This window comes from Orcinus orca, chromosome 5, assembly GCF_937001465.1.
Source record: "Orcinus orca chromosome 5, mOrcOrc1.1, whole genome shotgun sequence".
Taxonomy (NCBI): Eukaryota; Metazoa; Chordata; class Mammalia; order Artiodactyla; family Delphinidae; genus Orcinus; species Orcinus orca.
The window spans coordinates 76428660-76443051 of record NC_064563.1 but is presented as its reverse complement, the minus strand read 5'-3'; the positions used below and the strand labels follow the sequence as shown (position 1 = coordinate 76443051).

Here is a 14392-nt window from a genome sequence, read left to right as displayed (position 1 = left end):
TAAACAAATGGGACCTAATGAAACTTCAAAGCTATTGCACAGCAAAGGAAACCATAAACAAGACCAAAAGCCAACCCTCAGAATGGGAGAAAATATTTGCAAATGAAGCAACAGACAAAGGACTAATATCCAAAATTTATAAGCAGCTCATGCAGCTCAGTAACAAAAAAACAAACAACCCAATCCAAAAATGGGCAGAAGACCTAAATAGACATTTCTCCAAAAAAGGCATACAGACTGCCAACAAACACATGAAAGAATGCTCAACATCATTAATCATTAGAGAAATGCAAATCAAAACTACAATGAGATATCATCTCACACCAGTCAGAATGGCCATCATCAAAAAATCTAGAAACAATAAATGCTGGAGAGGGTGTGGAGAAAAGGAACACTCTTCCACTGCTGGTGGGAATGTAAATTGATATAGCCACTGTGGAGCACAGTATGGAGGTTCCTTAAAAAACTACAAATAGAACTACCATATGACCCAGCAATCCCACTACTGGGCATATACCCTGAGAAAACCATAATTCAAAAAGAGTTATGTACCAAAATGTTCATTGCAGCTCTATTTACAATAGCCCGGAGATGGAAACAACCTAAGTGTCCATCATTGGATGAATGGATAAAGAAGATGTGGCACATATATACAATGGAATATTACTCAGCCATAAAAAGCAACGAAATTGAGCTATTTGTAATGAGGTGGATAGACCTAGAGTCTGTCATACAGAGTGAAGTAAGTTAGAAAGAGAAAGACAAATACCGTATGCTAACACATATATATGGAATTTAAGGAAAAAATAATGTCATGAAGAACCTAGGGGTAAGACAGGAATAAAGACATAGACCTACTAGAGAATGGACTTGAGGATATGGGGAGGGGGAAGGGTGAGCTGTGACAAAGCGAGAGAGTGGCATGGACATATATCCACTACCAAACGTAAGGTAGATAGCTAGTGGGAAGCAGCCGCATAGCACATAGCTCGGTGCTTTGTGACCACCTGGAGGGGTGGGATAGGGAGGGTGGGAGGGAGGGAAACACAAGAGGGAAGAGATATGGGAACATATGTATATGTATAACTGATTCACTTTGTTATAAAGCAGAAACTAACACACCATTTTAAAGCAATTATACTCCAAAAAAAAAAAAAAAAAAAAAAAACCACAAAACTTGACAGTGCATAAATGGGAAGTACACTTTGTTAGGGATGCCATAACAAGTACCATAGTCTGGATGGCTTAAACAATGGAAATTTATTTCCTCACAGTTCTAGAGGCTATAAGTCCAAGATCAATGTGTCAGCAGTGTTGGTTTCTCCCGAAGCCTCTCTCGTTGGCTTGTAGATGGCTATCTTCTCCCTATATCTTCACATGGTCTTTTCTCTGTACCTGTCTGTGGCGAAATTTCTTCTTATAAGGATACCAGTCATATTGGATGAGGGCCCATCCATATGACCTAATTTAACCTTACTTACCTCTTTAAAGGTTTTATCTCCAAATCCAGTCACATTCTTAGGTACTGGGGGTTAGGACTTCAATATGTGAATTGGGGATGAGGGGGAAGGCAGCACTCGGTATCTCGCGTAACCTTTGAAAAAACCAAAAGCCTATAGATGACAAAGATTCACACTCTCCTGCACAAACTGCGCACATCTGTAATGTGTGTTTCACCCACTCATGGAGCTGTGTGTGGCCCAAGAAAGGGCACAAGTGGCGCAAGGCCATACCTTTCAGTTAAAGGAGGCCCACAGCAATGGGTTGTGGGAAAGGAGGCGGGGCTTGTCTGTCAATGTCAAGCTCAGCTGTGCCAGCATCAGAAGAGCATCTTCTGGAGCAGTAGGAAGGAAGAGGAGAAGGAGGGAGGTTAGTTGTGAAACTTTTCCAGGAACCACCTTGGTCTCCTTCCCCAGCATTCTTTTTTTTTTTTTTTTTTTGCGGTACGTGGGCCTCTCACTGTTGTGGCCTCTCCTGCTGCGGAGCACAGGCTCCGGACGCGCAGGCTCAGCGGCCATGGCTCACGGGCCCAGCCGCTCTGCGGCATGTGGGAACTTCCCGGACCGGGGCACGAACCCGTGTCCCCTGCATCAGCAGGCGGACTCTCAACCATGCGCCACCAGGGAAGCCCCCCCAACATTCTTTTAAAGGAATTCTTCCTAGCCAGTTAGGAAATCTGGGGGCAGATCCTGAGCCCCTGGAGATCTGATCCCCTCCCATACCCCCAAGCCTAATGACAGACAACATCTGAGAGGGAAGATACAGATGGAAAACACTGTCTCGTTAGCAATAGGCTCTGCCCTTTCAGATTGCCAAAAAAAAATCTGCAAAGAAAAACAAGTGTGTTCAAATACCACTCCACCCCACCCTCCAGATGGGGGGCCTGGGCCCTTCAGTCTGGAAGCTTCCTGATTTTCCTGTGGGAACAATGGGTGTGCTTTGAGGCAAGCTCCAGAATGCCTGTAATTTTTCACCTGTAGACCTCCCTGACAGATACAAGCCTAAACAGGAGTGACCAAGGGAACCAGGGAAGCACGGCTTCCAGTCTAACAAAATAGGATCACCTAGAGACACCGGGACTAAACCAGTCATGACAATGACCGTAATTACTGAGTGCCTCCGTGTGCCAGGAACTTACATATATTATACAATTTAATCTCCTCGCTCTGAGGTAGAGATCATTACCTTCATTTAGCAGATGAGGAGGCCCAAGTTCAGCAAAGTTAAATGACTCACTTCCCCAAGACCACCAACTCTAAATGACAGAGCTGGTGTTTGAACCAAAGCTAGGACAGCTGTCCACAGTACTGTGCTGCCTTCCCCTGTGCCCTGGATACTGGTGACAGAAACCCACAGCCCCTGCTGCTTCCCTGCAGGACTACCATACCTTGGGGGCCACAGTCACTGGAGTCAGCACCAAATGATTCTCTCTTCTGCCTCTCTGCCAAGTGCAGCCTCACTCAGTGCCCCACTCAGACAGCACATAGAAGGCCCTTAACAAAGGGGGACTGAACTCAGGTATCATCAGGTCATGATACAAGCCACACAAGGTCACTGGGGCGAACGCCAGCACCCTGATTACAGACAAAGGTCCTGGGAGGCCCAGGAGAGTCCTCGCTGGCTTAGCAGAGTGCTGGCCTGTCAGCCACTGATGAGACGTCAGCTTTAGAAGGAGAAAAAAAACAAATGTCCAGACCTGAAGGAATGGCCCTCTGTGATCCCTGGTGCCCCTCTTCTCCCCCCTTTACAATGAGGTCCTTAATCTCATTGGGTCCTTACCATAATTTCTAGTCTGAAACAGCAACTTAATCAAGAAGACAAAGTGGAGAACAACTATGCCTAACACTGTTGCTGTGTTCTTTTGGACAAATCAGTCCCCCATCACATGCTTTGCTTTACTCGCTGCCAAACTGGGCCGATGATGCTGACCACCTAATTCCCTTAGGGGGAAGAAGAGAGTGTTTACACACGGCAGGGCCTGGAACTCCTGGAGAAAAGTATTAGATAGACACCTTACCATTCAAATGGAATCTGGGCTTGTTTTTACTTTCACTGCCAAGGTAGAAGTACACAGCATTTCAAATACATCCTCTAGAGCTTTAAAAGCCTTTTTCATTTTCCTGAGTGCTTTGGGAAAGAAGGTACTAATATGTTTTACAAAACTATGTAATTTTCTCTTTTGGAATTTGGAATCTCTGGATGGGTAAGGGAAGATCAGATTAAGAAATCAATCTAGGGCTTCCCTGGTGGCACAGTGGTTGAGAATCTGCCTGCCAATGCAGGGGACACGGGTTCGAGCCCTGGTCCAGGAAGATCCCACATGCCGCGGAGCAACGAAGCCCGTGCGCTACAACTACTGAGCCTGCGCTCTAGAGCCCACAAGCCACAAATACTGAAGCCCATGTGCCTAGAGCCCGTGCTCCACAGCAAGAGAAGCCACTGCTCACCACAACTAGAGAAAGCCCGCGTGCAGCAACAAAGACCCAACGCAGACAAAAATAAATAAATGTATTTTTTTAAAAAGGAAAGAAAATCAATCTAGTGGTTCATTTCTACTCACACACACAGACCCTCCTTCTTGGCAGGTGTCAGTCAAAAGTTTATAGAAACACTGTCAATCTGGGGGAAATCCTGACTCATCCTCTCACCCTCACTCACGGAGAGCAAGTATTTGTTTTTCCTTTTTCTTCATTGGCACTTGTTTCTTCCCCAAAGCCCTTTCTAGGGAGCTATTGATTTCCTCTGATTTGAGTAGGCCGTCAATAACGCTGGGTCCTCAGGAGTCCCTTTCATGTCTTGTCTTCGAGTGGGGTTGCATTTGCTTGCCGGGGCCCTCTGGGGGCCTGCCTCCCAGCCAGAGGTGAGCGGCCCAAATGGGCTTTCAGGGTGATTCGCATCACAGCCACACGCTAACCTAGGACCGAGGGTGGGGAAGTGAGCTTGCCTGATGCCCACCCTGTCCCCGGCACCTCCACCCCGTGACACGTCCAAGCCGTGTCTGGCTCCCGTCCTCAGTGGTCACCAGCAGGCATGCACCTGCTAAAGAGCTAACTGGTAACCCAGGCGACAGCTGCTAATAATAAGATGAAGGACCGTCCCTGAACCAGATACCACATGGGCATCTCCAGAATCTCTCTGGCCTCTCCAAAGGCCACTTGTTTCAGCCCCAGTCTCCACTGCAGACCAGTTCTGTGTGGGTCCCAATAACCCTCACCCAGGCCCAGCCACCACAGTGCTTCACCTCAAGGCCACGCCATTCACCACCGTCATGGGGATGGGGCTTACCTGTTGACCCTGACACATAAAGTGCCTCGTGGCCTGCCTGGTGCTCACGCATGTGCAATGTGAAAGAGCAGAGGAACTTATGCCCATGGGCCAAATGCCTCCATAGGAGATGGGAGCTTGCAGATGCATTCTTCTTCCTTCCTCTCCTGACCGAGAAGGAATGTTGTATATGGTTGTTATAAGGCCTCTCAGAAGATGGTCTCGTGAAAGCGGCACTTGTGGTTTTTATACAAGTTGCGGCCAGCTTGAAAATATGCCCTTCTATTGGATCTCCCTCCGCCTCACTCCCCTTTCCCTTACTTCTGCTCCTTGGGGTTGCACACCCTAATAAAGCAGATACTTAAGCTTATTTACCTCAGGCTCTGCTGTCTGAGGAACTCAGGGTAGACAGTCCTTCATAAGGATGTGAGCATTTTTAAAGGGACATCTTGGAGGAGGAAGGGGGTGTTGAGACTCAAAGAAAGGCAGTCTAGTGATGAGATCATGGATAGTGGGGCTGAAGGAGGGTAAAGTCAATCCAGATTTTCAGAAGCAGGTATAGGAAGGGAATGATTTCCTCTTTTGCTGCCTTGTCACCGCATACCAACAAGCCTCCTCCTCCTCTGCCCTTGCTGCGACCCAATTTTCTCTCTGCCCAGCTCTGCTGTGACACGCCTTTTTTCCACTTGTACATTCTGCTTCCCAAGGTGCTTCATCCCAGAGAAACACCTGCTCCCTCTGAAGGAGGTTGCCTGAATTATAAATGAGTCTCCAACAGAGAAAGATGTGCTCAAGTGAGGGGAAAGAGAAAAACAGGTAAACAAGTGGGTCAGAACGTTTCTCTGAGCATCCTAGGACAGTGCAAACTTTGCTTTCCCTTGAGTCCCTGGTTTGAACCCTGAGACCAACCTCAGAATGGTCCGAAATCTCCCTGATCACCACTTTCTTCTTGTGTTCTGGGCTTCTCCAGCTCTGTTCCTTGCCTTGCGCTCTCCTCTGCTTGTGTGACCTGTCTCCCCCACCCACCCATCTCTACATGCCCAAATCCTATGTGTGCTTCAGCCCTCACAACAAAATGCTAGCTCCTCCAGGAAGCCTTCCTGGATTCCTTAGTTGGGCATGATCTGTCTCAGGCCTCAGTTCTTTCCCCTTCTTAACTTTCTTACCTCTGATTGTAGGCATCCTATTAGTGGGACTCTGGCTGATTCTCCTCTGTGAGTAGTTAGTCAGGAAATAATGAGGAAAGGCAGGAAGGAAGGGAAGGAAGGAGACACTGGGGCCAGACAAGTGTCTCCTGAGGCGGGAGTACAGCACGGTCAGTGGCCAGTGTTCTTTGCTTTCTCCTTTTTGTGCATGTCTGGTGTTGCTAATGACAAGTTATGCAGAAAATCTCAAATTTGCTTCCCTCAGAAGAAGCGTTGCCCAGGGTAATTCCCTCGCTGCTTCCCTTCACCTCACTGAAAAGCCTGTGTCCAAAGCCCACTAGTGACAGCAGTGTGTGGACTTTGCAGGGAGGAGTTGCATAAGGGCATGACAGTCAGGGGGTCCAAGCGCCCAGTCAGCGGGGAAAGAGGCTGTGCTGGGGGATGGGAAGCCCCTGCCCCTGGCTTCTCCTTAGTCCTCCTCCCAGCAAACAGCCTCCTCACCTTTCACCTTGTTGTCTCCTTTGAGTCTGGTCTCCTCTCCTTCCTCTAACACTCTCTGAGCTTTAAGTCTACAGTGACTAGATTTATGGTCTTGCACATTTAGACAATGCCCTTTTGTACATAGGAAGCCCTCAAACACACATACTGAATTAGTAAAGGCAGACCATTTCCTTAATCCGAATTGCTTGAAGGGTAAGGAGACCCTACGCTGAAGGCAGGGCACTCTCCTGGGGACACGAGTGAGGCATACTGACCACCCGCGTGGCTTTCTAGACCTACTGAATCCTCTGCTTGATGCGACCCAGGCATCCTCTAGAGCTGCCGGATAAAATATCCGACACCCAGTTAAACTGGAATTTCAGATAAACAATGAATAATTTTTTAGTATAAGTATATCCCGTGCAATATTTGGAACATACTTATACTAAAAATTATGTGTTGTTTATCTGAAATTCCAACTTAACTGGACATACTGTAGTTTTATTTACTTGATCTGGCAACCCTCCCTGGGAGGCTCCTGGAACCCTGTGTTGTAGCCATTCTCTGGCACCCAGTTACACCCCCTCTTCTGGGCCCCTGGGGCCAGGGAGATGTCAACTTCGAGAAACTCCAGGAGTCTCTGGATTATTGATTTCTTCCCCCCTAAACTATTTTGCAACTAGAAAAGAATGATTCCATTTTTTTTTCTCTTAGGGTTAATTTTAAGATGGGTTAAAAATATACACTTTGTCGTATTCTATATGCTATCCGTCACAGAAACCGCTAAACTCGGAGAGGGGCCTACAGTTTACGGAGCATGGCCATATGCATTCTCTCTTCACCCTCAGGGTGACCCTGGAAGCACAGGACAGGAAGGTGGACAATCACTATCTGCTTTGTAGTTGGGGAACTAGAGGCCCAGGGAGGTCAGTGAATTACTGACAGTCCCAGGAATGGTGCTGGAGGAAGCCAAGCAAGCCCCAGGTCTTAGCTGCTGGTGCACCGCTCCTCCCTCCTTCCAGCCACCTCCTTCACAGGCCACTGGGCTCCAAGTTAATTAGACAGGAAAGAAGTCTTTGGAGGAAGTTGAAAGTGAGAGGAAGTGCCCTGGAAGGACTGGTGTAGGGAGAGCAAACCAGAATGGCATGTTTTAATTGATCTTTGATTGTGCCAACAACTGCTGGCTCCCAGGGCAAGCAGCTGCTATTTCTGAGTCAGCACACTTGGGTGAGGCTTGGCCTGCCCAGAGTAGAGGAATTTCTGGCTTTTTTTTTCCCCCAAGCTCTTTGTGCTGGAAATGAGTCTGCGCAAAGCAAAAGTTTCTTCTGCTTTCTTAATTAGTCAACCAGCTTGGAGCCTGTAGCCCTGGAAGTACTGTCCAGGGTCACCTACAGCTTCCCCCAACGCTTCCACCCAGTTTATCCTGGAAGCCCCAGGAGACCTGACTCTGCAGATGAAGCTAGACACAGCTCTGAAGACACTGCAGGAAGCACAAAATACTTCGTGAAGGAGTTTAAAAACTTCCACACTACTTAGCAAGTCTGTTAGCATTAGCGGTTATTCAGGGCCACTCAGGAGGCATATGCCCAGCTATAATCCTGGACAAAGAGAAGGCTTCCAATAGGAAAAAAGAAACTCTCTCCAGTCTCACTGGAGGCCTTGGGATTTGGAAAAGTCTTTTGTCACCATACAGGGAGAAGGACCCTGGTCTTAGAGGCCCTCCTGCCACTGAACTCAAACAACCAATGGCTTGCTTGCACCTCCACAAAGATGTTTAACAGCCATCTCAAACCTAACAGAACTCTTGATTCCATCCCTCTCACCCCCAACATGTGCCTCCCCTAATCTTCCCCACTTCAATAAAAGACCTCACCACCTACTCAAAAATTAATGGTTTGGGCTTAAGTCAAAAATCTAGATTCATCCTTGCTTCCTCTCTTTTCCCATCTCCACAGCCAATCCATCAGCAAGATCTTTTGGTTCAATCATCATGAAATATCTCGAATCTGTCCATTTCACTTCACCTCCATTGCCACCGTTCTTTTCAAAACCACCATCAACCATCTGAATAACCCAGTTAGGTCTGTCCATGGTGGCTCCGTGACAATCTCTTTTCCCACACAGCATCCCAAGGCCCTATGTGATCTGGTTCCAGCCCACCGCCTACACAAAGGGCTTCTCTTCCTTCAAGTAAGAACTACAATATCACATGACCCTACTTTTAGTACCTAAACCCGCCATTTTCATATTTATTCATCTATGTCTATTGTCATGCCTCCTTCATCAAAATGTAAGTTCTATATCTTATTCTCTGCTAGATGCCCAGTTTGCCAATGTATTAGTTTCCTAAGGCTGCCATAACAAAGTACCACAAAGTTAAGTGGCTTAAAACAAAAGAAATGGGGCTTCCCTGGTGGCGCAGTGGTTGAGAGTCCGCCTGCCGATGCAGGGGACACGGGTTCGTGCCCTGGTTCGGGAAGATCCCACATGCCGCAGAGCGGCTGGGCCCATGAGCCATGGCCGCTGAGCCTGCGCGTGCGGAGCCTGTGCTCCGCAACGGGAGAGGCCGCAACAGTGAGAGGCCCGCGTACCGCAAAACAAAACAAAACAGAACAAAAGAAATGTATTCTCTCATAGTTCTGGAGGCTGGACTTCCAAAATCAAGGCCTTGGTAGGGCCATGCTCCCTCCAAAGCCCCTAGGGGAGGATCCTTTCTTGTCTCGTCTAGCTTCCAGTAGCCCTAGGGCTTCCTTGGCTGTGGAAGCATAACTCCAATCTTTGCCTCCATTTTCATATGGCAGCCTTCCCTCTGGGTCTGCGTCTGTTTCTTGTCTCCTCTTCTTATAAGGACACCAGTCACAATGAAGTAGGGCTCACCCTACTCTAGTATGACCTCATTTTAACTTGCAAAGACTGTATTTCCAAATAAGGTCACATTCACAGATACCAGGGGTTAGGACTTCAGCATATCTTTTTTGAGAGGCACAATTCAACCCATAACAACCTGGCATAGTAGATGTTCAAAAGATATTTTGGAAATGAATGTATATTTTCAACTGGAGTCAGTAGATTACAGTGAGCTGATTTCCAGAGCAGCAAATACAAGGGCCTCATGGCTGAACCACAAATGGTAGGAAGCCTATAACTGTATAATGCCACAGCAACCCACTAGAAAGAGAACATTCAGATAAACTGGTTATTTGGTATTACACAAGTTTTTGAAATCTTAGACACTGACTTTAATTTTTTTCCCACTGATTTCAACAGGCTGGCCAACAAGGCAGCCTGCAGTTTATAAATGCCTCTATATGTACCTGTCTTCAGCTCCTCACAGAGGAGTGGGCATGTGTAATGGCTGAAGAGGCCGGGGCTCTAAGGGAGGACGTGGCTTGCTGAGGAAATGGCAGGGCCAGGATGGGGGGCCAGGTCATTCGGACTCCGTAGCCAGTGCCCCTGAAGGCAGCAACTGTGTGTGTTTCACAGGCCCTGGTCAAGGTCAGTCAGTGTTCATGTAGAGCTGCATGATAAATGCTCAAGAATGAGGAAGAGGACAAGATGGAAGGAACTTGGCTCAGCTTTAAAAGAATCTAACCAGCCAGGACTTAGGAATTCAAAACTGAGACCGATTCTGTACAATTCCATTTGAAAAAAAAAAAGACTCTAGAGTAACACCTTTTGAGATCATAGCTTCATGGTATTTTAGAGCTGGAAGAAGACACTGTCTTAGGTCCTGGGAAGGGCCTTTGTCCTCAAAAAGGATGAAATCTCAGGAGTGGGATTAAGCCTCAAATGACTCTGAGACCAAAGCGGAACATCCTAAGAATGTCACCAAAGATTCCAGAGGGACTCAGAAGTGGGACTGTGAGTCTCTCTCACTATGACCCTTGAGGAAACTTCATAGGAGAGGGGAGATGCCTTTGATCCAGGTGTGGAGGGGGAAAAAAAAAAAAGCAAGTTTCATAGGCAGAAGTACATTCCAAGAAGAGGAAATAAATAGCTCGAGCAAAGGAGACTGGAAAGGATTGGGTGTGTTAGTAATATGGGCGACAGTGGGGGATTATGACCAAAAAGTGAATTGGGTCAGTCAGTTCATTCTGCATGGGGACCCTTCAGTGGGAATACCACCAGCTTGGGGTTCCAGCCCCAGCTCACAGATTCCCCAAGGGACCTGTCCCTGGGCCTCTGGGCCTGTCTCCTCATCTACAATATAAATAAGAGGGTTTTCCAAAGATATTAAGTGAAGCCTCAAGTTCTACAAAGATGCTGCTTTGATAGGCTTTCTTATTGAGATGCCTGGTAAAACTGAATTTTAAGAATGGTTTTCGTGCTTTAAAAATGTTTAAAAGCCACTGGTCTCAATAATTGAGTTCCCTCCAACTGTATAATTTGATTTCTTTATGCTGCAGGCTTCAGAGCTCCTCTGGTTTGTTATTCAAATGAAGCATGTCTCATTTAGGATTTACCAGGTCCCTCTGAATTGCCTACAGTTGTATTAAGTCATTTGACCTGTTTCTAGCAGAAAATCCATTTTTATTTATATCCTTAGGAGAAAGAGCCTGGTGTGGCTGAAAGAGTCCTGGGAAGCAAGTCAGCAGATCTGGCTTCATGCTGTAACAACAAATATCATCCATAAGGCAGTAGAAATAAAACAATGAATATCTGTTAAATAAACGCTAACCAGTGACACCACCTTGATCAAGTCTACTTGCCCCTGTGACCCTTGCTTTTACCCTCTCTAAAATCGGGACAATGCCTGCTGGCCTGCCTCACGGCTCTTTTGTGTGGCTCAAATAAGAGAATATACTCGAAAGCTCTTTACAAACTGTAAAGCACTCCACGTGTGTAATGTACCAGATGGTGCTGGGGGACTCAGGGCTTGAGAGAGCAGCTCTCCTGGGTGATAGTGGAGGGGAGGTTTGACTCTGAGACCTCAGGAAGTGTCTGATGTTCTCTGACAAGCATTTCTAGGCTTGGTCATATAAAAGAATAAAAAGAAAAAAAAAAGGATAAATGCACGTGCCGCCTACTTAAGGTGTTTCACCTCACTCCAAGTCCCAGCTAGCCTTCTCAGCCATGAGGCAACAGAAACTAAGATGCGTCACGAAAACTGGTAGAGGCCTAGTGGAAGGAGGCTTGGCCAAGACAAATCTGCAAGGAAGACAGAGGCAGGAGGTCTTGTCTAGCTTCCAAAGATATTTATCAGTTCTTTGCATTATTTGTGAGCTCAAGATGGGGCTTATTTATCTATTTCTACCTTTCATTTTAGGTCTTTAGGTGTATTTTTTTATTGAAGTATAGTTGATGTACAATATTATATAAGTTACAGGTATACAATCCAGTGATTCACGCTTTTTAAATGTTATATTCCATTTATAGTTATTATAAAATATTGGCTATATTCCCTGTGTTGTACAATATATCTTTGTAGCTTATTTACTTTATGCATAACAGTTTGGACTGCTTAATCCCCTACCCCCATATGGCCCCTCCCCCCTTCCCTCTCCCCACTGGCAACTAGTTGGTTCTCTATATCTGTCAGTCTGCTTCTTTTTTTGTTATATTCACTAGTGTGTTGTACTTTTTAGATTCCACATACAGGTGATATCTAGTATTTGTCTTTCTCTGAGGACTTTTTTAGTTATTGTTGAATTCCTAATTAAAGCCACGTCATTAGGCCAATGGATGGGCACAATTTCTCATGCAGTTTAAGAAGCTCTGATTCTTCCACTGAATTTATCCACTGAACTTATCCACTGACAATTCATCTATTTACCAAAACTCAACCAATGACACCTGTCCTTCTCTAGCCCAAACCACAATCCCCACCAGTGTCTTTGACCCTGCATTGCTGGAGATCGTTCTCAGATGATTCAAATATGCCAGCCTCCTCAATAAAGGGACTGAAACATCAAGAGACTGCAGTCTGAGCTAGGCTGCCACACTAGAATGCCAGAAAAATGCCTTTGCTCAAACACATTCCATCATTCTCATCTTGTGGAACTTACATTCCTTAGCCCAGTGGAAGGTCTCCCCAGTCTGGCCGCATTCTGGAGGGAGTAAGGTCTACTGGGGGAAGCCCTGAGCTGGGGAGAGGAGACAGACCTCAATCTTGTCTGCCTCCGTGCCCGAGAGCCAATGAGCATGTCCTTCGGCTCTCTGTGCCTCAGTTTCCCTGCTGGTCCAATAAGAAGGTTGAACTAGTCCAGCTGTAGAGCTCCATTCCTTTCCTGGGGGGCTAACCCCCGGGTGAGAGGGAAGCTGAGCAGTTCTGCTTTTAGCACGTTGATACCTAAGTTTTCCTTTGGTGAAGGATTCTGCTGCTAAAAAATGCTTGAAAAACACTAGCCCTCACCCCGTGACTCTGAGGCTGCCCCCAAAGCTTTCCATCCCCCGCCCTTGCGAGAAGCCCATACAGTCTTGCTGCAGTGACTTTACTCAAAACCCTCACCCAGCGTGTAATGCTTGGGCTCCAATTCCAGCCTCACCTCCTCCAAGAAGCCAACTTACCTGCGAGGATCTCTGCTTTTTCTGAGCAACCCGCTCGGTGTAGCCAGAGTGATGCTGGCCTTAGAGTGCCAGGTGCTGGGTGTCTCAAATGTGCCCTAGTTCCCCAACAAGATTTTAAGACCCCTGGGGGCAGGGACCAAGCTCTGGGTTCCGCGCCAATCCTGGGGCACAAGGGATACCTTGTCTAGGGATGTGGCAGAAGATGATGTCACTGACAGGGCCCTGAAGGCTGCTTAGAAAAGAGTCACTTCCAACTCTGGGCCTCTCCCCAACCCCAAAGAGGGGCCAGTGCAAGGGACAGAGGCAAGGTAGGTTCCCAGGGCTGGCAGAAAGTGGAGCGAGCCTGAGACAACGCAGAGGCATGCAGCTGGCTCAGCTCCCCTCACAGCGTCCCACCCACACCCCGACTCCTGACACACCTTGGGCGAGGCTGCTGCCGCCCTATAAACAGAATCCGCAGCTGCACCGTATTTCCTCCGGGACTTGCTCTGGCTTCCCGCTCTTCCTCACTGTTGTGAGGAAGAGAACATCTCACCTCTATGAAGAGACCGTCCCTGCCTCGAATCCGTCTCTGCCCTGTTAGGGGGCGAGCTTGGGCAGGTCCCTTCTGCTCTCTGGACCTTGGTTTCCGATGCCCTGCCTTACTGACGTTTCCAGAATTCTGCCACCCATTTGCCTGGATGTCTTGCTAGGCTCCATCCTGCCTGTGACCCTGGGGCTCTCACTCTTGGCTCTCCTTTGGCTCCAGATCTGGATCCTAACCCGCCAGAGACACCAGCCTAAGTTGAGAGCCCAGGCCCAGCCCCTCCATCAGGGGAGTTGAGACAAGTCCGGCTCAGTTCTTCCGATGATGTTCACATCACAGACCAGGGGAGCACCCCGGGGCCCTGCTGTGGAACAGCAGATGCCTTGGGGTCTGGCATCAGTGACACTTTCTGGGCAATAGAGAGAGCCAGGCTGACCTGCGGGAAGGCATCAACTAGAGCTGGCAATGCTGAAAGGAGATGCGCAGCTCCCTGAGCGGCCAGCATGCCTGCCTCCCGACAGCGGCCTGTGGGGTAGGGGGTCTGGTTCTGCCACTACAACCTGTGTGACCTTAGGCAAGTCCCCTTCCCATCCACCCTCCCTCCCTTTCAGAAACATTTATTGAGCATCTTGCAATGGCCAAGTCCTCTACTAGGCTGTGAGTCTTCAAAATATATAGTCCTGGCCCTCGAGAACCTCGTAATCTAATTACGGAAGCAGAAATGTGAATGAATAACTATAATATTTTCCTCCCTGGGGCTCAGTTTCCTTATCTGTAGAATGAAGGAGTTCCAGCCTTGACACTCTGTGATGCTCTCATCACATTAGACCATCTGTTCCCACCGGTCTGGTGAAGTGGTAGGCCACAGTCAGCAGGTCATCAATGGAGTTAGTAATAAATGATGACTTGCATTAAGGGGACTCTGCAGTGTGGCCAGTAGATTGCTGTGGTCTGGGTCTTGCTCTCCAAA

At 47.6% G+C, this 14392-nt stretch overlaps 1 long non-coding RNA gene across 6 annotated transcripts in view; it reads right to left on the bottom strand.

The window, feature by feature from the left end:
* Positions 1-13982, bottom strand: part of LOC117196202 (uncharacterized) — a 128389-nt gene extending 114407 nt beyond the window's left edge. Inside the window, exons 1-4 of one of the 6 annotated variants that reach the window (XR_007477339.1) lie at positions 12897-13982; positions 1734-1834; positions 1482-1594; positions 1273-1399 (exon numbers count right to left, since the gene is read on the bottom strand). This is a non-coding gene — a long non-coding RNA (uncharacterized LOC117196202). Of the gene's footprint in view, positions 1-1272; positions 1595-1733; positions 1835-4060; positions 6734-12896 lie in introns of those variants that run through there. The other 5 variants (XR_007477337.1, XR_007477340.1, XR_007477342.1 and 2 more) reach the window with 5 other exon arrangements.
* Between the last annotated feature and the right edge of the window lie 410 nt (positions 13983-14392).